Consider the following 25,644-nt stretch of genomic DNA (forward strand, 5'->3'; position numbering starts at 1 on the left):
GTAGCTATCTAATGCTTCACATAGACTACCATAAAAATTTCAAAGCCATTGGGCAAGCAGAACTTGTTGTATCCAAAATAACAGGTGGCATGTCTATTTTTAGCATAATTAGGAAACCCTATTGAAAAGTGTCAAGCAACAGATTTCTCATTTTTTCTAGCATCATTCTAGCATAAGAACAGCACTCACCAAATTTTACCCTTACTGGATCTATAGAAAAATTATGAAAATTCACACAAGATCCATCCATGCAAAAAAGAGAATTTTCTATCTCCTACATACAGTGTCCAAAATGTATGAAAATTTAACTACAAGCTATTCATGATATGAGCAGTACACCATAAAAATTTCATGCCATTTGGAGCTACATAGAAAAAGATATAATTATCCCTATTTCCTTTATGATTAAAAGAGATAAATAGCAACTCCCTTTTTCATTACAGAACATGGCATAAATCATAATTTTAATATAAACTAGACAATATCATGAACTCAACAAAATTTGAACCACATCATTTGAAGCTACCAACTAGGAGATACATATTTTTGAATCTATACACAAATCTGTGAAAAGAATAAAACCAAAACAATGTTGAAACCCTAACTCTACTGCTGGGCCGGCCCGAAAAGACCCGACGGCCCACGACGCAGGCGCAAACGCAGCCCAGCCACGATGTGGCCTAGGCTGGCTCCCGCCTTGACTCAGTGACTGACAACGGGACCCCACGCGATAGAGAGACAGGCAGGGGAGGAAGAACGGACGGCGGCGCAACTCGTCGCCGGTGGCATCTCCGGCGAGTCCAGCGGTGCTACGGCGTTCGCCTCAGCCAGGCGCATCTAACAGTGCCATCAATTGAAGCTATTGCTGTGGCTAAAGGCAATGGTGACGGCCATGGCGGTGCACGGCCACGGCATGGCCGGCTCCGGTGAGACGATGGCGCCACTGCCCTAGTGGGTGACCCTACGAGCTTCAGTGTCACTCACAGTAGCTAGCGCAAGGGAGAGAAAGGATGGTAAGGGGCTCGAGTGGCACAGCCATGTGCAAGCTCGACCGGCAACGGTCATGGCGACCCGGTGGAGCCGCGCTCACGCGGAGGTCTACCTGAGGCGAAAAATGGAATGACGATGGGGTCGCAGACGTGGAGAAGCTCATGGTGGGGCTGTGGCTTGGATGAATCAGACCAAGGCACTCAGTTGAGGTGGATTTTTGGCTCGGCGGCTGCCATGGTGTCTCGGTCGCCGTGCTCTCGTGGAGGAAGAAGATGGCAGGGTGAAATGGCGAGTGAACGAGCGAGTGGTGAGACGCTGGCCTTCATCTGGAGCTCGGACGCGCAACGTGGAGACATCAGCAGAGCATGCGCACCACGCGGCGATCAGCTCCTGCGCCGGTCGGCCATGGCGAGCTCTGTCCGTTTTCTGAAAATTGCAATTCAGTGTTCAAAGACGACGACTGACAAGCGAACTTAGCAGTGATGGATCTCTTAAACCATGACGATTTAGTGGAAGTAATGTATACGAAAGTTGTAGAGCTATGGTAGGGCTGCAACTTTGATTTAGACATCTACAGCTAATTCACCCTGTATCCTGAGTTGTATCAAGCCAAAGTTGGCTCAATCCAACTGAAATGGCATCAATGACAGACAAATTTTTCAATGAGAACTCAGCAGGGAAAAATGACTTGTGGCCCTTGTTTGAACATGTTCCACACATTTTCATGAGTTGATCATAAAACAACTTTTGTTCCTTGATAAATTAGCTACAACTTTGGTAAAGAGTGCACAGCCATGCAAGGTCTCTAAGTTAGTCTTTTGAATCAGTCAAACAGTGGCACTCTAAGGGTCAATTCAAGTCAAACCTCCACTTGAGGGCATTTTTGTCATTTTGATCCATATGAACAATGTTCCAACAATTACCCTAAGTGTAGTTAAGGTGTATTAGACCATAATCAACCACTTTACACAAATGCTATACCCATGTCAAATGATCACATGTGATGAAACAACAAAACAAGCAATTCACCCAAATGTTGCAATTTAATGTTTCACATGTTTCATGACTTTGTTGTTATTTTATACTTGTCATATTACTACCATGTTGCCATGTTTCAAGGTATGAGAAATTCATGTTGCATTCACATGTTGCACTACTACCATTCATAAGCAATCAAGTATGAAACAAATAGAATTTGCGAATGTTGCATATGTATGTTTCAGTGACAATGGCATGATGACAAAGATGATGCATATGTTGATGAAATGACATGCAATTTCATGGAAGCTAAACTCCTAGGGTGTTACAGCCCTCCCCCTTAGAAAAATCTCATCCCGAGATTTGGAAAACGTACCATTTAGTATAGAAAGTTGGATGATTTTCCTTTAAATAATCTTCCCGCTCCCATGTTGCATCCCGGTCACTATGATTACTCCAAACTACCTTGTACAACTTAACTACTCGCTTACGAGTCACTCTTTCTTGAGTATCTAGAACCTGCTCGGGCTTCTCCTCATAAGAAAGATCAGATTTCAAGTTGATTTTCCTTATTGCTATTCTTTCCTCGGGAATACGGAGGCACTTCTTCAGTTGGGACACATGGAATACCGGGAATATAGCTCCCATCACACGTGGTAGATCGAGTTTATAGGCTACTCTTCCACTTTTCTTGATAATGCGGTAAGGTCCAACATATCGAGGCTCAAGCTTCCTTTTGATTCACTCCTTTCATAGGGGATACCTTCAGATAAACATGATCACCTACTTCAAACTCAATAGGTTTTCTTCTCTTGTCAGCATAGCTCTTTTGTCTAGCCTGAGCGGCAATCATATTCTTCTGTATAGTTTGGACTTGCTCTTCGGCTTCTTTTACAAAATCAATACCATAGAATCTTCTTTCTTCGGGTTCCACCCAGTTCAAAGGAGTTCTACACTTGTGGCCATAAAGAGCTTCAAAAGGAGCCATTTTGATACTCTCTTGATAACTGTTGTTATAAGAGAATTCAGCGAGAGGCAACCAGTCCTCCCAAGAGCCTTTGCAAGAGATTAGACAAGCTCTAAGCATGTCTTCAAGAATTTGATTAACACGCTCAGTCTGTCCTGATGTTTGCGGATGATAGATAGAACTATGGATTCGATGAGTGCCAAGATTCCGATGTAAGCACTCCCAAAAGCGAGCCGTGAATTGCAGTCCTCTATCTAAAACAATGGATTTGGGTACACCATGGAGACGTACCACTTGTTGAAAATAAATCTCAGCATAATTGTGAGGGTGATAGGTAGACTTGACCGGAACAAAGTGAGCGGATTTGGTTAGACGATCTACCATAACCCAGATGGAATCATAACCCTTTTTGGTAGTGGGTAATCTAACAATGAAATCCATAACAATTTCTTCCCACTTCCAGCCAGGAATAGAGAGTGGCTGTAATAATCCGGGCCTCATGTGAATAGCCTTGACTCTGCAACAGTTATCGCACCTTGCCACATAGGCTGCGATTTCTTTCTTCATCTTGGTCCACCAATAATATAGCTTGAGATCTTGATACATTTTACTGCTACCAGGATGGATGGACAATTTAGAAGAATGGGCTTCAGCCATAATTTGATTTCTAAGTTCTTTGTCTTTGGGTACTACAAGCCTATCATTAAACCAGAGAATTTCTTTGTCATCAACCCTAAAGTGCTTGGTCTCCTGATCTTTCATCTTCTGCTTGATGTGAAACACACCCACATCAGTCTTCTGGAGTTTGATAATTCGACTTCTAAGAGAGCAATCCACAGTAATATTGTGGAGTACTGCAGGATGAAGGAGGTGTGCCAGATGAAAGTCTTCACTAACTAAGGAATTGCAATGGGCCTTTCTGCTTAAGGCATCAGCAACTACATTTGCCTTACCAGGATGGTAGTGCACTTGAAGGTTGTAGTCTTTGATTAATTCTAACCATCGTCGTTGATGCATGTTCAACCCGGGTTGAGTAAAGATTTACTTGAGACTTTTATGGTCCATATAGATGTTGCACACATTACCTAGCAAGTAATGTCTCTAGATCTTCAGGGCATGAATAACTATGGCTAGCTCTAAGTCATGGGTAGGATAATTGACTTCATGTTTTCGAAGCTGGCGCGAAGCATAAGCAATGACTCGGCCCTCCTGCATAAGAACACACCCCAAACCGGTGCCACATGCATCACAGTAGACATCAAAAGGCTTCTCGATGTCAGGTTATGCCAATACAGGAGCAGAGGTTAGTAAGGTCTGTAAAGTGTGGAAAGCCTCTTCACACTTTGGAGTCCACACAAACTTCTCATCCTTTTGAAGTAGGCGAGTCATGGGCTTGGCAATTTTTGAGAAATCCAGGATAAAGCGATGATAGTAGCCAGCCAAACCCAAGAAACTTTGGACTTCTGTGACCGTAGTAGGTGCCTTCCACTCAAGGACTTCTTGCACCTTAGTAGGGTCAACCAAAATTCCATCACCAGATAACACATGACCTAGAAAAGGTATCTTGTTCAACCAGAATTCGCACTTGCTGAACTTAGCATAAAGCTGGTTGTCACGTAGCTGAGTTAAAACAATTCTCAAATGTTCAGCATGCTCTTCTTCATTCGGAGAATATACAAGGATATCATCAATGAACACAATGACGAATTTGTCCAGTTTCGGCATGAATACTGAATTCATCAGGTACATAAAGTGTGCCAGAGCATTTGTCAACCCAAAGGACATGACAAGGTATTTGAACAAGCCATAACGAGTAGAGAAAGCTGTCTTAGGTATATCTTCAGGGCGAATTTTGATCTAATGGTAACCAGACCTCAAATCGATCTTGGAGAATACCTTAGCTTTGGAGAGCTGATCAAACAGAATATTGATGTGAGGAAGAGGGTATTTGTTCTTGATGGTAACAGCATTAAGGGGGCGATAATCCACGCACATGTGCAGAGACTCGTCCTTCTTCTTCACAAAGATAGCCGGACAACCCCAAGGAGAAGAACTAGGCCGAATCAAACCTTTCTTTAGTAACTCATTCAACTGACTCTTCAGCTTAGCCAACTCATTGGGCGGCATTCTATAGGGCCTTCGAGAAATAGGAGCCATACCAAGAATGAGTTCTATCTTGAATTCTACATCATGGTCTGGAGGTAATCTAGGCAAGTCATCAGGGAAGACATCTAGAAACTCATAGACAATCGGTATATCTTCAATGGCTTTGGCCAGGGTAGCATTGGCTGTATTGTGGATAGCGATATTACGAGGTAATTGCACTAGAAAACCCTTCTTATCCATAGGATCTCTCAACATTACCACACGGGTTGATGTATCGATCAACACTCCATTCCCGCTCATCCACTTCATCCCTAGGATTACATCGATTCCTACCCCTGGCAGAACTACAAGATCCTTAAGGAACTCTCGATCCCCAATCTCAATCTTTACATCTTTAACTACTTGGTTAGTCATGGTATTATTTCCAGCAGCACTAATACAATAACCACCCTTGACAATTGTAATCACATTCATCTTATGCATAGATGCAAAAGTAGAACTCACAAAGGAATGCGAAGCACCTGAATCAAAGAGCACAACTGCAGGGTGATCATTAACAAGGAACTTACCAGCGGTGACCACTTCACCAGCAGGAATTTCCTCCACAGTAGTGTAGTGAACACACCCCTGACAGACGTTTCCCTGAGCATTCTACTTGGAAGGATAGGGACACTTATTAACCTAGTGACCAGGCTGGTTACAGTTCCAGCATAGCCTGTTTGCTGGTGGTACATTGGAGCTGCCCTGCCCAGAGGTATTCTTTGGCAAGGAAATTGTGTACCCCTTGTGGAAACCAGTTTTAGCTTGATTCTTCTTCTAAGGTGGGCGGTACCGGACATTAGCATTGGGTGGACAATACTGGATTTTGGATACCACTGGTGCCTTAGACTGAGAAGCACCTGCCTCAAAGTTTCTTTTACGGGTCTTGGAAGTAGCATATACTTTATCATTATTCTCCTGAGTCAGGGTGTCACTGATAAACTCATTAAAGGTGACACACTTGCAGTTGCCCATAGACTTTATCAGTTTAGGGGAAAGTCCCCTCTTGAAGCTAGCTATCTTTTTGGCGTCAATATCAACAAACTCCAGAGCATACCTCACCAGGTTGTTAAATGCCTAGAGGTATTCATTAAGACTCTTGTTGCCTTGGGTTAGCTTCATAAACTCGGTATGCTTAATGGCCATGAGACCAGGAGGGATAAAATGTCCCCTGAAAGCTGCCTGGAACTGGTCCCAAACTATCTCGACGTTTGCAGGGAAGGTGGTCCTGTGATGGGTCCACCAGATGCCTGTAGGGCCTTGGAGCTGGTGTCCTGCATACGAAGCCTTCATACCTTCTGTCAATTGGAGCAATCTAAACCTTTGCTCTATCGTGCTCAACCATTCATCAGCTTGTAATGGTTCTTCTGCCTCTCTAAAGATAGGAGGCTTTGTGTCCATGAAGTCCTTAAAGCTGCTGTACTGGTTCGGCTCGGGTCCTTGGCGGACATGTCAATCCTTGCGGTTAGCCATATGGTGCATAGCCTTAGCTAGTGCACTGACTTTCAATGACTGTCTACATTAGCTCAGCTGGTGTGGGCGATGGAGGAGGTGGTTGTTCCTCATCTCCCATGCTACGACCGCGACGAAGGTTATAAGCCATCTGCAAAATGTATAGCCAATGAGCACTGACGATGTGGAAATTTTTGTAGATGAATTGTATAATTATGCCAAACTGAGTCCATTGGAGAGAATGCATTTATATAATCAATAGAGGCACAATCATTCATCACATTCACACAACTCATCAAGCGCATCAATTGACACATAAATGCGATGAACTTAACCAACAATGAGATCTATAGACCGCAAAGACGGAATTTAACAAAGGCTCACATACGTGGAGCATAACATGTTTGATAGGTTACATCCAAGCCATAGTGGTTCCAAACTTTCATCCAAAATAACATAGGGTCCAATATTACATCCCAACGATTAACTTATTACAAAGCTACTTGTTCATGCATGAGGATCAACAAAAGGCTAGCTCTAGCGCATTAGCTAAGTAGTAAGCTAAACTACACATCGTCCTTGGAGTCAGTGTCGAAGATCTCTCCTCCATCTTCATCACTAGCAGGCTCTAACTCCTCATCTTCCTCCTCTTCAGGTGGAATGTCCTCAGGTCCATTGACCTCAATGCCATCCTCACCTTTAGCCATGATGACACCAGAGCCCATCTCATCCTCATTGTCATTCTCAGCATCCGGTGGCAGGAGAGGGTGAAGCTGATTATGTAACAGGTGAACCTCCTCATGGAGATGGTCATTGTACTCTTCGGCAACTGCCAACTGCTACTCTAGCTCCACCTGTCGCGCTCTCAACACATTCTCTTCGTGCCAGGCTTCATTCCGTTGGTTCAACATGTGAATCAACATACGTTCACAGTTGCGGTGAGCAACTGTCAACCTCTGAACCTCCAGGGTCTCTTGGTCCCATTCCTGTGTTACTTGCTCCAAACGGTGCTGAGCCGCATTCCTCTCAGCAGTCACCCGGGCTAGCTCTACCCTCAGCCTTTCTGCCTCAGTAGTCTCCGAACGGGGCTCACAAGGAGCTAACCAGTGACGAGGCGCCCTGCCTCCAGTGGACTTGCGAGCAGTGAGTTTCGTGCGCGCCATCTATAGCAAAAAGTTACAACATAAGGGGAGAATCATTTAAGGGATACAAAATTTAATTAGTCGAGACCATCAATTTTAAAGGAGGGAGTAATGCAAGAAATGCCATGTATGCTTGAACATGATGCATGCACGATCCGTACGTCCTCACAAACCTAGAAAAATTTAATGGCTAGCGAAATATACGGTGGCATACATACGTTCTCTCGTATACGGTATCTAGTCAATCTACAACGATATGTTGTTAGTATACCTATAGAAAATTTCATTTCAGCCCAATAATTTCCCCAAAAAGGCATATAAAGTAAGTAGTAAACTAAATACTTTCGTACATACATCCCCCGATGTATATACTCTAGTATCATAGCTACCCGATAGAGATACCCACACATAAGTACTCTCATAAATACATGATCGAACATGTAAGTATGCGAGCAACCACAACTACTCTCCCCTAGACCGACGATTGAACGGTCATGCTCTCACAACTCCCACTTACCAGAGCATAGAGGTATTTTGATCCATACATTACCACCCAAGTGGATGGCATCCATACAATAGCACGCCGTATGGACGACAAAACAGAAACAAGCAGGAACCCCCAAGTTAGTACTTTAATAAGCCACCTAAGAGTCCTTATTTGGGCATAAGGGATATGACCACTGGCAATACTTAGTATTTAATTTAGGATTTTCACAAATACTTTTGTTTTACATACACAAATGACATGTTTAGTGTCAAATCTTGCTCTGATGCCAGCTATAACAGAACCGACCAAATCATAAGAACGCAAGTACAAAAATAATCACCCGAGTGATCAAATTCCTGTACTTAAGCTCCCATAATCCCGGTAGTCTGGAAATCATGAAGGATTTCAACCAACTCTCGACATACAAACCAAGACCGTAGTGATTCAACACAACACATCATTCGTTACAACATTTCACAAGTAGCATTCAAATTACATCCATCAGAGTTCAAATAAAATATTACAAACCAAGTTCAAGTTCGCGGAAGCAACATAGTTTAGTACATAACTTCATAGTTTCAAATACATTGTCAGATCTCAGTCATGTCCCACAAAAGCATCATCAGGTATGAGAACTACGAGAGACTGTGCCCAACGGTCTAGTCTTCATCCCCAGCCGGGAGACGGCAGTACTTGTAGCAACCAAAGTAGAACTGGTCATCTGCAACAGGTGGGAGATAAACCCTAAGTACGAGAAGGTACTCAGCTAGACTTACCCATCAAAACCAGAAATAAAGGACACCAAGGGTCATGCAAGGCTTATGAGGTGGGCTAGCTGGACACAGTTGCATAAAAGAGCTTATGAATATAGTAACCAATTTAGACTTAGCATCAAGTTTATCATCATTTACCTGTCCACTAGATTAGCACCTGTACTAGAGCACTCACTTATTAGGAGCAAACAATATTAACCATAGCAGGTATAATAAGGCTGTCATCATCATATCATCATTTCTGAACCATCGGTTATTTAGTGTATCTACTTTGGAGATAAGCCCGTCAAGTTCTCACTAACCGGGAGAGACGGCGACTCGAATCGAATTACAACTCAGCTAAGGGGGTATTCCTAACTCTCACCCTGGCATACTTAGCAAGGGTAGCCATGGGTCACCTTTGGGACAACTCAGGAACCAAATTTGCGGGTTTAATCAGTGCCAGCACTCTTAGGGATTACCCTTCTGCCAGGACGATCAGGACTTTTAAATCACCTGCCCTTGGACTCACGCCTATGGCTCCCTTCCGAGGCGTACTTTATACTTATCGACTCCCGGCCTGAGGTGAGCTACTCGGCTTCATGGTCGGTCTCTAGACCCAGCCAACTAAGAGAGAGGCATGCGTTCAACATGAACAGGAAAGGCTCCAAGATTCAGTCCTTAAGCGACACAGACGGAGACACTGCAAACCGGCAAGCCTCCGCCCGGTCTTCAATTCAAATTAAGCCAGGTTCTTTTCCACGATAGCAAATATAGCCAACCGTGCCATATGTATATTCCTATATCTCGCAGGTGACAGGAAATCACCCAACTTCTACTACGTTTAAGCAGGGCTAAGCACTACATGAACCTGAGCTACATAGGGTTCAGGGTATCAATATCTGGACAAGGATTGGATAACCAATGCAGCAAGTGTTTGCATCCAACACCTAAACTTAATGCAACAATATATATATGTAACAATAATACTTTAACTGCATTTTGGAAATTAGGAGGCTTAATATGCTCCGGGGCTTGCCTTTTACAAAGTTGCACGGACGGTGATCCGGGCACTCAACGGCGACCTCGTCTGGCACTTCTCCTGAAGGCTGCACCTCCTGAACCTCCGGTGTCGGCTGTTGCTGCTCGCTCGGTTCCTCGAATTCCAGCAGGGTCACACCTTCCGGTACACCTATTGCATGCCGATGCACAAGATAAATATCATGGATGCATAAGGAATGACATGATGCTCATGATGAATGGGTCATAGTAAGTGTTTAACGAAACATCACTGGACACTCGTTTACCGATTAAGAATAGCTCTATTCAAATTACTTTCAAGCATGTATCTAACTTAACTTGAAGAACAAGATCAAGTTACCTAACTTGCATAACCTAAGATAAAGATGCTCATCTTCAGTTAAAGGCCTAACACCTAGGAACATTACCACAAACTTAGAAATAGTAAAGGCATCCTTAAAACAATAGTTAAAGTTTCATATGCACACGGGTAGTTCCTTAATTCAATCATAACCAGAGTTCTATAAATTCAAATGACTTGCAAGAGGACATTCTAGAAAGCTTATGAAATTCTCTACAAATCATTTGTAAACATCAAAGCATGATTCTTACGTTAACCAAATCGAATTTAAGTAAACCTAGAATCTATCCAGAAATAACAGGGTTACTAAATTAAATATTTAGTGATGATGCAAAAGCATAATTGGACCAAACCAAGTTTACCAACTTGTTGTGCATACCAGAGGAACATTAGAAAGTATAGTGCCAACTTCTAATTAAATTATTTGATATCCTTTTCTAATTTATTTAGTTAATTAGGTGATTAAAGCAATATATAGTAAAACTATTCAGAAAAATCTACAAAAATTATAGTAGCTATCTAATGCTTCACATAGACTACCATAAAAATTTCAAAGCCATTGGGCAAGCAGAACTTGCTGTATCCAAAATAATAGGTGGCATGTCTATTTTTAGCATAATTAGAAAACCCTATTGAAAAGTGTCAAGCAACAGATTTCTCATTTTTCCTAGCATCATTCTAGCATAAGAACTGCACTCACCAAATTTTACCCTTGCTGGATCTATAGAAAAATTATGAAAATTCACACAAGATCCATCCATGCAAATAAGAGAATTTTCTATCTCCTACATACAGTGTCCAAAATGTATGAAAATTTAAGTACAAGCTATTCATGATATGGGCAGTACACCATAAAAATTTCATGCCATTTGGAGCTACATAGAAAAAGATATAATTATCCCTATTTCCTTCATGATTAAAAGAAATAAATAGCAACTCCCTTTTTCATAACAGAACATGGCATAAATCATAATTTTAATATAAACTAGACAATATCATGAACTCAACAAAATTGGAACCACATCATTTGAAGCTACCAACTAGGAGATACATATTTTTGAATCTATACACAAATCTGTGAAAAGAATAAAACCAAAACAATGTTGAAACCCTAACTCTACTGCTGGGCCGGCCCAAACAGACCCGGCGGCCCATGACGTAGGCGCAAACGCAGCCTAGCCATGATGCGGCCCAGGCTGGCTCCCGCCTGACTCAGCGACTGACGACGGGACCCCACGCGACAGAGAGATAGGCAGGGGAGGAAGAACGGACGGTGGCGCAACTCGTCGCTGGTGTCATCTCCGGCGAGTCCAGCGATGCTACGGCATTCGCCTCAGCTAGGCGCATCTAACGGTGCCATCAATTGAAGCTATTGCTACGGCTAAAGGCAATGGCGACGGCCATGGCGACGCACGACCACGGCATGGCCAGCTCCGGTGAGACGACGGCGCCACTGCCCTAGTGGATGACCCTACGAGCTTCAGCGTCACTCATAGTAGCTAGCGCAAGGGAGAGAAAGGACGGTAAGGGGCTCGAGTGGCACAGCCACGTGCAAGCTCGACCGGCGGCGGTCATGGCGACCCGGTGGAGCCGCGCTCATGGGGAGGTCTACCTGAGGCGAAAAATGGAATGACGGTGGGGTCGCAGACATGGAGAAGCTCACGGTGGGGCTATGGCTTGGATGAATCGGACCAAGGCGCTCGATTGAGGTGGATTTTTGGCTCGGCGGCTGCCACGGCGTCCCGGTCACCGTGCTCTCGCGGAGGAAGAAGATGGCAGGGCGAAATGGCGAGTGAACGAGCGAGTGGCGAGACGCTGGCCTTCATCTGGAGCTCGAACGCATAACGTGGAGACATCGACAGAGCATGCACGCCACACGGCGATTAGCTCCTGCGCCAGTCGGCCATGTGAAAGGTCCTTGTTGGTTTTGGTAATTGAGTGACAACCTAGGTGGACTAATTGTGTTTATGTGAGATACACAGGTGATTAGTCCACAGGTACATGTGTGTGAGCAACATATGCCATGAAGGTGAAAATGGCTTGGAGATGTTGCAAAGCTCACACATGTGATGATGAAGGAGCTTAAATGCACATGAGACATGACGTTGAGTCATGTGATCAAGGTGGAGAAGATCAAGACAAGACTTGGCTTGATGGACCGGTTGCAAGCGTGAAGGGCAAGTCGAAGGCTTTGGAGTGATGGACCGCGTGGCGGTGAAGCTTGAGCAAGACTTGGCGCCGATGGACGATGGCAACGGTGAAGAGCAAGTAGAGTCAAGATCGATGAACCAATATGATCATGTGATGATATGAAGTGGATCATATCATTGTTGATCGTGTTGGTGCATGTGTTGCATCGACATTGAAGGAGAGGCGGGATTTGGCGCTTTCGGGAAAATGGAATGTCTATTTTCTATTGCGCCAGATGCAAATTCTTGTGGTTAGCACACTTGAGCAAGGGTGAAGAAAATGGAGAAGATGCTAGCGTCGGTCAACTGACCGGACGCTGGATCTGAATGCACCGGACGCTGGTAGGCTGCGTCCGGTCGCGCTGACGTGGAGTGTAGCAGTCGCTGGAGTGTGACCGGACACTGGCTGCGTTCGATCGCGTTCGACCGGACGCGTCCGGTCATGCTCGGGAGCTTACTGGAAATGACCGGACGCTGGGGGTTCAGCGTCCGGTCAGTTGAAGCTGGAGCGTCCGGTCAGGTCAAGTGACCGTTGGAATCGGGACACGTGGTCGTCTGCGAGCGACCGGACGCTGGAGTCCAGCGTCCGGTCAACACGACCGGAGCGTCCGGTCGGCCCGACCGTTGCCCAGTGAAGGGGTAACGGCTAGTTTAGCCCTTGGGGCTATAAATAGAAGTGGCCCTCAGCCATGGCTGGTGTGGAGCACCTCAAGGGACTTAGTGTCCATGCTTGTGAGTGCTTGGGAGCCCTCCATCACACATATACTTGATAGTGATCATTTGATTGTGTGAGTGAGCGATTCTAGTGCGATTGCATCGTGAGGTTGCATCGAGTGGCACTAGGTGATCGAGTTGCAAGCCGGTGGTGCTTGTTACTCTTGGAGGTTGCCACCTCCTAGATGGCTTGGTGGTGGTCTCCGTCGAAGCGCGCAAGAAGCTTGTGCGGCGCTCCGGAGAAGTGCTTGTGAGGGGCATTGTGCTCGCCCCGCGGGAGCTGCGAAGAGCAACTCTAGTAAAGCGTGTCATTGAGCTACCCTCACTCAAGGGGTAGGTTCTTGCGGCGCCCGACGTGCGGGCTTAGCGGGTGATGCTAATTAGCCGCCGAACCACCAAGTGAGCGGTCGACACAACGGGGACTAGCGTGTTGGCAAACACGTGAACCTCGGGAGAAAAATCATCGTGTCAACCTTGTTCTTCCCGTTGGTTTGCATCCCCATTACACAAGCTTGCAATTACTTATATACATATTAAGCTTGTGTAGTTGCTCTTGTAATTAGATAGCTTGTGTAGCTTGCTAATTACCTTCTTGCTTGTGTAGCATAGAAGTAGCTCCCTTGCGTGGCTAATTTGGTTTTAGTAACCTTGTTAGTCACATTGCTTAGTTTGTGTAACTAAGTATTTGCGCTCTCTAATTAGGCATTGGTTGCCTTGTTATTGAGCATTGCTAGTGAGCTTAGTTAGCTTTGTGCTTTTTGCTTACTAGCATGTGTAGGAGCTCCCTTGTCGCTTAAAGTACTAGTGGCATAGGTTTGTGTAACCTTGCTCCTAGAATTGTTTAGGAGAGCTCTATCTAGCCCGGCACCTTTGTTGCATAATTGTTATCCTTGTAAGGTGCTAGTGAACATATATAGTGGGGTATAGTCTTGGCTAGACCGATAGTTTTAATTCCACATTTGTATCGGTTAGCCGACGCTATTAAGTTTTAGAAAAGACTATTCACCCCCCCCTCTAGTCGCCATCTCGACCCTTCACCATGGCGAGCTCTGTCCGTTTTCTAAAAATTGCAATTCAGTGTTCAAAGACGACGACTGACAAGCGAACTTAGCAGTGATGGATCTCTTAAACCGTGACGATTTAGTGGAAGTAATGTATACAAAAGTTGTAGAGCTATGGTAGGGCTACAACTTTGATTTAGACATCTACAGCTAATTCACCCTGTATCCTGAGTTGTATCAAGCCAAAGTTGGCTCGATCCAACTGAAATGGCATCAATGACAGACAAATTTTTCAGTGAGAACTCAGTAGGGAAAAATGACTTGTGGCCCTTGTTTGAACATGTTCCACACATTTTCATGAGTTGATCATAAAACAACTTTTGTTCCTTGATAAATTAGCTACAACTTTGGTAAAGAGTGCACAGCCATGCTAGGTCTCTAAGTTAGTCTTTTGAATCAGTCAAACAGTGGCACTCTAAGGGTCAATTCAAGTCAAACCTCCACTTGAGGGCATTTTTGTCGTTTTGATCCATATGAACAATGTTCCAACAATTACCCTAAGTGTAGTTAAGGTGTATTAGACCATAATCAACCACTTTACACAAATGCTATACCCATGTCAAATGATCACATGTGATGAAACAACAAAACAAGCAATTCACCCAAATGTTGCAATTTAATGTTTCACATGTTTCATGACTTTGTTGTTATTTTATACTTGTCATATTACTACCATGTTGCCATGTTTCAAGGTATGAGAAATTCATGTTGCATTCACATGTTGCACTACTACCATTCATAAGCAATCAAGTATGAAACAAACAGAATTTGTGAATGTTGCATTTGTATGTTTCAGTGACAATGGCATGATGACATAGATGATGCATATGTTTATGAAATGACATGCAATTTCATGGAAGCCAAACACCTAGGGTGTTACAAGTTTGGCTCCTCTTCGATTTCACACTTTCCTGTGACTACCCTCACGTCCTCTATCTATGTTGCTCTCCTCAATGATAGGGCCGATCCCTCTGTTGCTCTCCTCACTAATAGGGCATGGGTCAATGACGGCAGAGGACTCGGGATACTACCATGGAATTGAATATCCATGAGGATAAAAAAAACCTCAAGAAAAGCCCCAAAACCGCCAAGGAAATAACTCCTGGCGGCCAACACTTAAGGAATGACCGCCAAGGGTAGAGAGACTAGGGAAATACCTATTACCTTGAGTGCCGGCTGCCGCAAATCAATTCCTTGAGAGTTGAACCGCCAAGGAAATAAATAAGCGGACAGATTTTTAACACCGCCAAGGAAATGTAACAACACTCAAGTATATGTATTTTATTTAGGGTTGACGAAGCCCCACCAAGGATATATAGATGCCCCCAAGGATATATATTTTCTTCAGGGTTTATTATCGCCAAGGTATTTGTCTAAGCATCCAAGGTTATATATTTTCTTGAGAGTTAGTACTGCCAAGGTCACACAAATGAACCATAAAAATAACTTTATCTGAGGGCTCACGCCCTCAAGGAGCGGCATGGATCGGCGGCGGTGGGCTCGGTAGGGTGGGGATGGCATGCTCAGTGGCGGCAGAAAGGCAAGCACAGCGAATGGGCCTTTGTTCAGTGGTGGGATAGTCCAGATAACCCTGATGTTGCACCTGTTTTTTGGAATTTTTCCAGAAAAAATAGGATACACGCACGCGTACGGATTCGGTGCGCGTTTCCCGCGTACCGAAGGCTAAGGAGACACAATCTCTTCTTTGCGTGTGTATATACGCACACGCGTGTGTACGTGTAGTGTAAGTGTGGAGTGTAAGGCGAGCACACGAGCGTGGGGGCAGCACTCCCCATCGGACAGCGGGGCATGGAGTCACAAAACCCGCAACCCATTGCGACAGCACTTGGGCCCAGCATCCTGCGTGGTGCCACGTGCTCGGTGACGCTTTTTTTTTGAATTTATAGAGACGACCATATGTCCGTTTTGCTGTTCTCAATTAATATTGACCATGTGAGGTAGATGGACGTAATGCCTGTAAATCCATTTCAACAGCCTGTGTAAGGGCTTGTTCGGTTGTTCCAGAACAGCCCAGGAATCGTTCCCGTTGATAATAGTTATTCAAATTAACAAAACAAATCTGGCAGAAATCAATCCAGAAGATCATTCTGTAGCAACCGAACATGCCCTAAATCTATTATGTGGTAGTGATACACAAAAAGAGACAAGAGCAAGGTTTTAAATCTCCGGCTATAGTCTCTGTTATCTCCGGCTATAGCTGTTTGAGAAGGATTTAGTTAAGTTTTTCTATATACAAGTTAGATCTTAACCGCCGCTATAGCCCGCTATAGTTGGCTATAGCCTGTTTTTGAACATAGAAAGCTAAATGGCTTAGCCAGCTATTTAAAACCTTGATAAGAGATTGGGCCACGTCAGAGCCGTAGTAGTCTAGTAGATATGATCCTTTGGCTAATTGAACCAGCAAATCTTTAACCAGCGCTAGAGCAGCAGACAGTTGATGGACAAGTGGGTGGACGTAGCAGTTCAGCTCTGTCTCAGCTAGTGGGCTCCACCACAACACCCATGCCGATCTCCATTCTCCTCGTCGCATTCGCATTCGGCATATCCATCCACGTGCCCAGCTCACTGATGACGTGGAGGATGGAGTGGAGCGGTTGCTGATGGAGGTCAGGTCAGAGCGGCTTCCTGTGGTTGGAGGAAGCCATGAGGAGGACCATGGCGACGGTGAACATGAGCAGCATGCTGGCCAGCAGCGTGTAGGTCCGCCGCGACGACCGACGGTACTCGCCGAAGAGCACGACGCCCCAGAAGGTGCTGACCAGCGGCAGCGCCTGCACGGAGTCGGCGGCGGCGTACCCCGCCGCCTGCCCCGCCATGAACGTGAAGGACGTTCCCGAGCCCGCACACCATCCCCGCCAGCATCGCTAGCGCCCTGCCCTCGCCGCCGTCCCGGAGGTAGGCGGCCACGGTGGAGCTCGGCACGCCGGCCATGATGGGCCGGTAGAGGAGCCACACGTTGAGCGCCGCGCTGACGGCGAGGCAGGCCAGGGAGAAGTAGAAGTAGGCCGTGTACACCACCAGGTGCGGCACGCCGCCGCCGGCGGGGAGCGCGTGCCACTGGTCGTTGGTCGCCAGGTTGAACGCCGGCGCGAACAGCGCGTAGAAGACGCCCGCGAACACCACGATCCCGAGGCCCAGCAGCGTGTGGGATCCCAGCACCTGATGATGGGGATCCAGATTTAGTTTTGGACGACATGATCAGATCGAATTGAAGTTTTTTTTGTTATCAATGAATTATGATTGAGATTTTGTTGTTCCCACCTACTTTAATTGACCTCTTCTCCTCCAGATCAACCAGGAACTCTGCCGTTCCTGCCTCTACTTTCTCCAGGGCCTGAGTAGCCTCTGCTGCATCCGGCTTTGCTTCTTCTGGATCCTTTGGTATCTCTGCTAATCAAAATATTAAGATGAACAAAGCTATACTACAGTACAAATGTTTCAGATTTATACTGACAATTGTTTGGTTTGTTGATCCAACTGTACCTTGTCAAGGAGGTGTTTGGTGAGATCCTCATCTGCAGTGTTCCTATGGAAAATTAATTGCAGAAAGTCAGAAACCACACATTGTTCAGATGCAGATGGAGTAGTGACAATAATGCCATAACAACATGTGTGTTTATGCGCATATTATTGCAGAGTTGCATGCAACCACAACATGCGCATGGACTGAAACTGAGTAGTGGCAGAAAAACTGTACATTACTACCTTGTGTTTTTGCTGTAGTTCGCCAAGGACTTAGCCAGCTTTTCCTGGTTATCAGCGGCATTGGAAGCGTGGACAAGTGACCCAAGGATGGCCGCAATCAGGAAGCAACCGACACCAGGAAAGAGGATCTCCGCCTTGTTGATCCGGCCGTCGAGGAAATAGTTGAGCGTTGTCCCTTGGAAGACAAGTTTCAGTTCAGTTCCATGATGATGATGATGATATTCAGAGTTTCAGACTCTGAACAGTTGAGTCGACAAATATCTTCAGACTCTGAACAATGTATGTACATGTACCTATGACGACCTTGAGGCTTGAGGCCATGACTTCAGTGACGGAGAGCCCGACGAACGCCCAGCCGTACTGCGTGGCCAGTGTCCCCAGGCTGAGGGTGACGCCGCCCGCCATCGCAAACAGGACCGAAGGCCAGTTGTTCTGACAGATAGACAGAACAACCAGAGTTTCAGATATTCAGACATGCATGTTTCCACTTCCTTCAGGTCTGAATGATGTACTGAAAGAAAACTGAATGTGTGACCGAGTACTAATTGAAATGGAAAGTGAGCTACCTGAACCTGAGCGAGCTGGGTGAGGAAGTTGGGCGTCTCCGGCGTGTCGGGGCCGATCTGTCCGAAGGTGAGCGCGACGAGCACGGCGGCCAGGAAGTTGGTGACGGAGAAGTCAAGGAATGTGTGCTGCGGCAGCCGGCCCCGCCGCTCCAGCACCGCCAGGACAACCGGCCAGGTGCCAAGGAGAACCAGCGCCACCGCCATCAGCCCGATGGCGCCGCTAATGTCCTTCACCAGGTACATCTTGACGAAGTCGACGGCAGGACCAATCAACAAACCTGATGCAAGAAAAACAAACTTTTGTCAGTCACGCTTACTGATTTCACTTCACACAAACGAAATGCAAGGGAAACTCGTCCTAAAGAATCCGGAAGTCAGAGGACGTAGGGCTATACTCTAATGAATTCGTCCTAAAGAATTCAAGTCAAATTCTGCGGCTCAACTGTCCACAAGACAACAAAGAACCTGTATAACAATAGCTTGTCTCTCTACTCTCTTGTCAAATTAACAAGGAAGGCACGCACTACATATTGATAATTGATTGCAGCATGCTGTTTCTAGATCTAAGATCCTATGAACGCTGCTAGAAGAACAAAATGTGTCAAGTTGAAATTCCTATATATAAGCTGTAAAATGCCACTCAATTGCCGGCCGTTTTATCTGGGAAACTCTGAAACTGCTTAAGAAGACAAAAGGAGCTAGACAGAGAAACGATGAAACTCTGAATCCAAAAAAATATATATACGACTTGCAACTCAAAAAGCAAGTTGAATGCACAATTACAAGCCTGCAACTCAAAAAATGTTCATGATAGAACAGAGTATTGTAAAAACCAATGTGAAGGGCTACAGATGTATATGTACACAAAGAAAAGACCTTCGACGATGGACCACAGCAAGTATCATCATGCAGTCTGACACGACAAAGAGCATTTTTGAGCCAAAGAACTGAACTTGAAAAGAGGGAATATTCATCCAACATAAACAAGCAAAGAACCTGATGAAACGGCAGAACAAATGTTAAAGGGACGCCACATATATACCAAAAAAAAAGAAGGAAGTTAGAAGAAGCCTTTGAAGCTTTGGTTTTTGAGCTCTCTGCAGCAAGCGTGGCGTGGGTTTTTGAGCTACTAGTGGTGTGTGTGCCTACAGGCTACAGGCTACTAGTACTAGTATTTGTGGAGCCACTCTGGAAGGTTCATCGGCAGTGAGCTGGGACTGAGCGGATATGTGATGAGGAGAATGGAGATTGGGAGGAGGAGCTGGCGTGGGCCCCACCCTGAGCCACTCTACCAACCGGGTGACGAGGAGGTGATTTTGTTAGGTCCACACCCGTATGTGGGCCGTGGACACCACTCAATAATTGCTCTTGATGCTAATCCTTATCATTTTTTAATATGTTTCTTGTCAGATCTAATACCCATCGCTGATGCAGATGATTTGGCTGCATTACTAGGATAAATCACGTCAATATGTAATTTGCATCAAGCAGGGATGGTAGCAAAACGTAACTTGGCAAGGCAATGTGTAACGGATACAGCTAGTTCAGAGTTTCCTGTAAAGTAGATTTACTTGGAAGTCTAGTACGGCTGTCAGGCTGACTATTTCTGTAATTATGTACTACTCCTTTGTTCTAAATTATAAGATGTTTTGACATTTTTAAATACGTAATTTTTTTTGATAAATTTAAAGGGTCTGTCTATACATCTATTGACATATTTAACACCCTTAAATCTGTCAAATTTTGAACAAATGAGCAGTTGACACATCAGCATTGAAAAACTGACAGATTTGCAACTCAAAAATCTGTCTGATTTCCACAACACGGGTATTGATCAACAAAGATCCAAAACCCGTTACTATTGGCAAAAAAAATCCAAAACACAAAAATAATTAGTTAGCTGTCCATTGATGTTTATTGTGGCTTTCTGTCATGTGGCAGCACGGGGAGTGGATTGATAGAACGAGTTAGCTGCTTGCTGTCCTGTGGCTTTCTGCTATCTGCCCATGTCGCTTTGGCTGCTGCTTCTGCTGTTCCACCGGTCTTTGTTCATTTTAGCTAAATAGGCAAAATGGCAACATCATAATTCACTGACTCTTGGCTGAACTACAAAATCCAGGTACTCCTTTTCAAACTACCCATACTCTTGCCTCGGTCTGCTCCCACAGGCGCCAGATTGTGCTCCTGACAGTGACCGCACTAGCAGCGCTGGAAATGCAAAAGTAACAAATTAGAAGACATGACGACTAGAAACATAGAAAACTCAATATAAACAGAGTAACTGGACATCATCACATACTTCATGGTGTAGGCGCCACCGGCCTTAACCTTCCCACAATCCTTGCATCCCCAGATACCAACTGCTTTCCTCTTCACAGCAAACTGTTATAAAGTATTGGCGATACAAAAGACAATGGCACAAGAATCAAAAAGCAAATAGAAAGAAACATGGTATTCATATAAGGAGTTTCATTAAAACCATTTAAAACAGTGAAAAGGCCAGAAAGGGTCTGGCAGTGTATGCCTTGACATTAACTGACTATCTAGTAGAATTCAGATAAGGTGGAAACTATCTCAGAAAAGTTATAACATGAATAAGGCTATATGAAAGACAGTCACAATTTGATATTGCAAATGGCGATAAACATATTTAACCCAAGTCGCTATTCATTGCGGTCATCCCAAAAAAAGAAGATACTGGAATTAGTCAATAGCACATAATTACTAACAATAAGCAATAGTGTGTCTTAAAAAAATAGCAGACAAACAATAAATGATACTCAACTAATGCACAATAAAATGGTGTGACTATCAAAGCAAGGCATCACAAAAATCGTTGAGTTTACCTTGCCACAGAACTCACATAAGTACTTGGAGTGCTGGGAGACTGATCTGCAGATGCACCTGCGGATGCCACAAAATCGTTGCAATGGAACTGCTACTTGTCAACCTACACACAAACAGCGTCATCTCATTTATTTAGAAGCAGAGTCAGCAGTAAATAAAACAAAATGAAAATATTAGAACGACAGCAAAATCACAACTACACACACCCCACCCACACAAACAGATAAACAAAGAAACCCACAGAGATAGAAAGCTCAGCCAAATATCAACATCGCACCTTCAGCGTCCTTCTCGATCTCCATGGATTGGTAAGTGGCTGTTGGCATCTCATCCCCAATATCAACATACGCTTCCACCTGCTCAGCCATTGCACTGCTCTTCACAGGTTACTCACTCCCCTGTAAAAAATAATAAATAAGAAAACTGCCATCAGAGCCCAAAAAAATAGCACATCCGCTAGCTGCAACCAAAAACAAACGTGATGCTCCTATTGTCATTACTGCACCATCATTGTCAACCAATGCAGGCACATCGCCCACAAGTGCAGTGTCATCCTTAGCCACAGCAACACTGATAACATCAGCAAGGCTACCATTCCACAAGCAGCAAAATGAATGAGCAACCGACGATTAGATAGGACAATCAACAAAACACACATCTGATGAAACTACGGATTAGACTGACAGTTTACTACACACAAAAGCACACACTGCACTAATGAGGGGCAGGGGGCTGTACTAAATAATCACATGGAGTGGTATTTTTCACTTAAACTGCTAGGAAATAGTCACACTAGGTAATATCTTGAGAATATATTTTAGTAATCAATCCAAAAATAAAATGGCTAAAAACTGATAACATATCAAATCAAGATTTTCAAAAACGAAGACAAAAAGAAGTTTAAAGAGTGAGTGACGTTTATGGATTATGTCGAACTTGCCTCGGAAGATATGCTTGAAATTTCACTCAACATCATGAATATCCCGTGCAATAAGCTCCTGTGCTGGAGGCTGCTGTGTGAAATCCTACAAACCACACTATACACCTATTATTGGCAATAGCAAACGAAAAATTCCATGCAAATAAACGAAAGGAACACCCCCAAAATACACACTCAGCACACCGGTGGGGGGGAGGACGCGCTTTGCAGCATGACGGGGCACAGAGAACCCGCCGTGCGTGCTGGTGTTGTGTAACACCCTAAAAATGACATTCTTTTAAAATAGCTAAATATGATTTATTTATGCAAATGTGTGAGCATTAAAAGATAGGGAAATAACAAATTTTGTGGAATTAAAATTTAAAAATAAGGTTAGAAACTTTGTGATGCATACATGCTGCTGCAAATCATTTGGTGAATGTTTGGAATTTGTTAAAGATTTCAAAGAGAATTGAAACTTGAATTTAAAAAGGGTTTTGGAAAATAGAAGAAATAGAAAAGGAAAGAATATTTTTCCCCCTCCTTCCTTGTTTTTGGCCCGCTGGCCCCTCTCCCTTTTCCCCGCTCGGCCCAGCAGCCTCGCGCGTCAGCCACGTCGGCCCAGCAAGCTCCGCCGGCCCAGTTCCCCTTCTCCCTGGCGCAACCGCCGCGCGCTTCGGCCGCTCGGCCCAGCGAGCCGCGCCAGCCCAACCGGCGCGCCTCCTTCGCTCCCAGCCGCTGACCGCCTGGCCCCACCTGTCGGCGCCGCCCCCAACCTCCCGCTCGCCCCGCACCAGTAAATCGCGAAGCCGCAACTGCCACCCACGAACGACGTCGTGGGAGCGCCCCCCCTCTCGCGCCCTTGCCTCTACAAAAGGAAGTCGAGGCCGTCCCCGCACCCGCTGCTGCTGATCCTCGCTCCCTCTCGCGTCGCCGTGCCCGAGAGAACCGCCGCCCCGAGGTCTCCGAGCTCCGCCGTCCGCCTCCGCGTGAACCACCATCACCGAGCCGCCTCCGCTCCGATTTTTCGCCGTGGTGAGCATCGCCGTACTCTCCCCTCTCCTCCCATTCTTTTCGTTTCTCGTTTCTTGGCTTCTCGAGCCCTGGCCGCAAACTCCGTGAGCCGTGGTTGCCGGCCATGGCGGCCACCGCTCTAGCCGCCGTTCCCGGCTGCCGTAACGGCATGGCCGCGACCCCCCTTCTTCCCCCGCGCTCACCGGTGCCCTCGGATGTCCGTTTGGTGAACCCTAGCCCCTAACCAAGCACGGCCGAGTCCTTCATGCCGCCGGCCATGGCGCCTGGCCGCCTGGGGCCCTGTTCCGGCCAGCCCCCCTTGTTCTCCCTCCTCGGTTTATTCTCAACCGCCTATCGCGAGATCAACGGCCAGGATTAGAAGTTACCCCTTCGCGTGGCTGTTTTGCAAAAGAGTCCCTGGACTTTTCTAAGTCCTAACCCGCAGTCCAAAGCGTATTTCCCCGAATGCGCAATCTCGATTGGAAAGCGTAAACTCCACGGCTTAAGTCAAAAATACGTTTTCAGTATTTACAGAAAAGCCATTTGAACTGTTTCACTTATAAAATTGTCGTTTTAGCTCCGAATTGATCCATTCAAATCGCGTTAGCTTCGTAATTTCATAAGCTACATGTTGGAACTACTGTTAGTCAAGTTTGGAACTTTTTAATTTTATGATTAGATTTAATTAAATATATGGCTATAGGAAAACCCGTTTAAATCATAACTTTCGTATTTTAGCTCCGTTTTTCGTGAACTTCGCGTTGACGTGATCGTAGCGAGACGTAGATTAGTTTTACAAACATTTTATCTTGATTTCAATACTATTGGTATACTGTTCTAATGATAGGAATGTTTGCTTTGCATGAATGCTTTTGGAATGTTGTATGTTGCTGTGTTGGTCGCGTTCAGACGGTGAGGAAAACGTTGGAGACCAAGAACTCTTCGACGACCAGCAGGACCAGCACGAGTTTGTGAACCAAGGCAAGTATAGCATGGGCCTTACTTGATATCCTATTTCACTTTAAATCAATTACTCATTTGCATGTGTCTAATTTTGATACCCATAAGGACATCCTAGTGATTGTTTATCCTGTTCCTTGTCTCCTATGGGTTAAATGCATATGGGTAGATTGCTAGTGCTCTAACTGAACTTGATATACATGATGATGAATGATTCTATGGAACAAAGTGAGTAACATGATTTATAACAACTATTTCATAGGGCGAAAGTGCAAATGACCTTTGTTCATGTTGCTCCCAGCCCTCCATAAGGACATATCTCTCGGCAAAAGCTGGGACTGACAGTGCAACCGGGAGAGTCATATGGCTCTGACTTTAGCTCAGTAATAGGATCTTTTCTAGCTAGTTAGAGGTTACCTTTTTGGCTCAAATGGGGCTTGCCACGTTGGGTATAGGGCTGCCTCTGTTCCTATGAGTATAGCCGCGATGGATATGTGCCATAGGAAAGGGGGGTTCCTACATCTGCCTGCCAAGAAAACCTAGCGGCCCTAACTTGTTAGGGAAACCTATGAAATAGCTTCATAGTGTACCTTGCCCGCTCACCTTGGTAGTGACATGGGAGTAATTAACCTGGGCATATGGGGATCCAGACTCGCGGTGAATGTGCACCACCTCTGCAGAGGGTAACAAACTGTTATAACAGCCGTGCTCACGGTTACGAGCGGCCCAGAAAACTCACAGAATAACTGGTTACTTGTTGATGATCGTTTAAAGTTGTTCAATGATGATATATGGTACACTTGACCCCGATATATGTTCTTATGGGAATTAAATGGGAGCTTAAGCATAACTTGATAATACTTGAGAATAAAAGCTTGACCTATTAAAAATGCTAACTACAGTAAACCAGAGTCTATCCTTTTTGAGCTTCATAACCCCATGTTAGCTTGCTAAGTACGGAATGTACTTACACTTGTTTATTTTCTTTATTGGAATAAAAATCCCGAATGAGTAACAGATGACAACGGGTATGAGGATTTCCCGGAGAATTATTAGGCTTGTGGTCAACCAGTTGACCTCCCCTGTGATGACGCCCACGAGAGTTTTATTATCTTTTTATTTTTCCGCTGTGATGTATAAGACTAAGTTTTATTATAACTCTGATGTATGAGACACCATGATGATACTTTATGTAATTTGTCAGCTTGTGTGTGTGATTGATTCCTGGGCACACACGAGTTTTATGCATTCAATTTTATCCTTAAAATTGGGTGTGACAAATTGGTATCAGAGCCGTGTTGACTGTAGGACGCAAGCCTAGTTAGAAAAATGTTGTTTTAGCATCTTTGCTCCT

General features: G+C 44.9%; 1 pseudogene; it reads right to left on the reverse strand.

Moving 5' to 3' along the window:
• Positions 1-16,368: 16,368 nt before the first annotated feature.
• Positions 16,369-19,721, reverse strand: LOC136504624 (ureide permease 2-like; annotated as a pseudogene).
• Positions 19,722-25,644: the final 5,923 nt, after the last annotated feature.

This window comes from Miscanthus floridulus, chromosome 14 (assembly GCF_019320115.1).
Source record: "Miscanthus floridulus cultivar M001 chromosome 14, ASM1932011v1, whole genome shotgun sequence".
Taxonomy (NCBI): Eukaryota; Viridiplantae; Streptophyta; class Magnoliopsida; order Poales; family Poaceae; genus Miscanthus; species Miscanthus floridulus.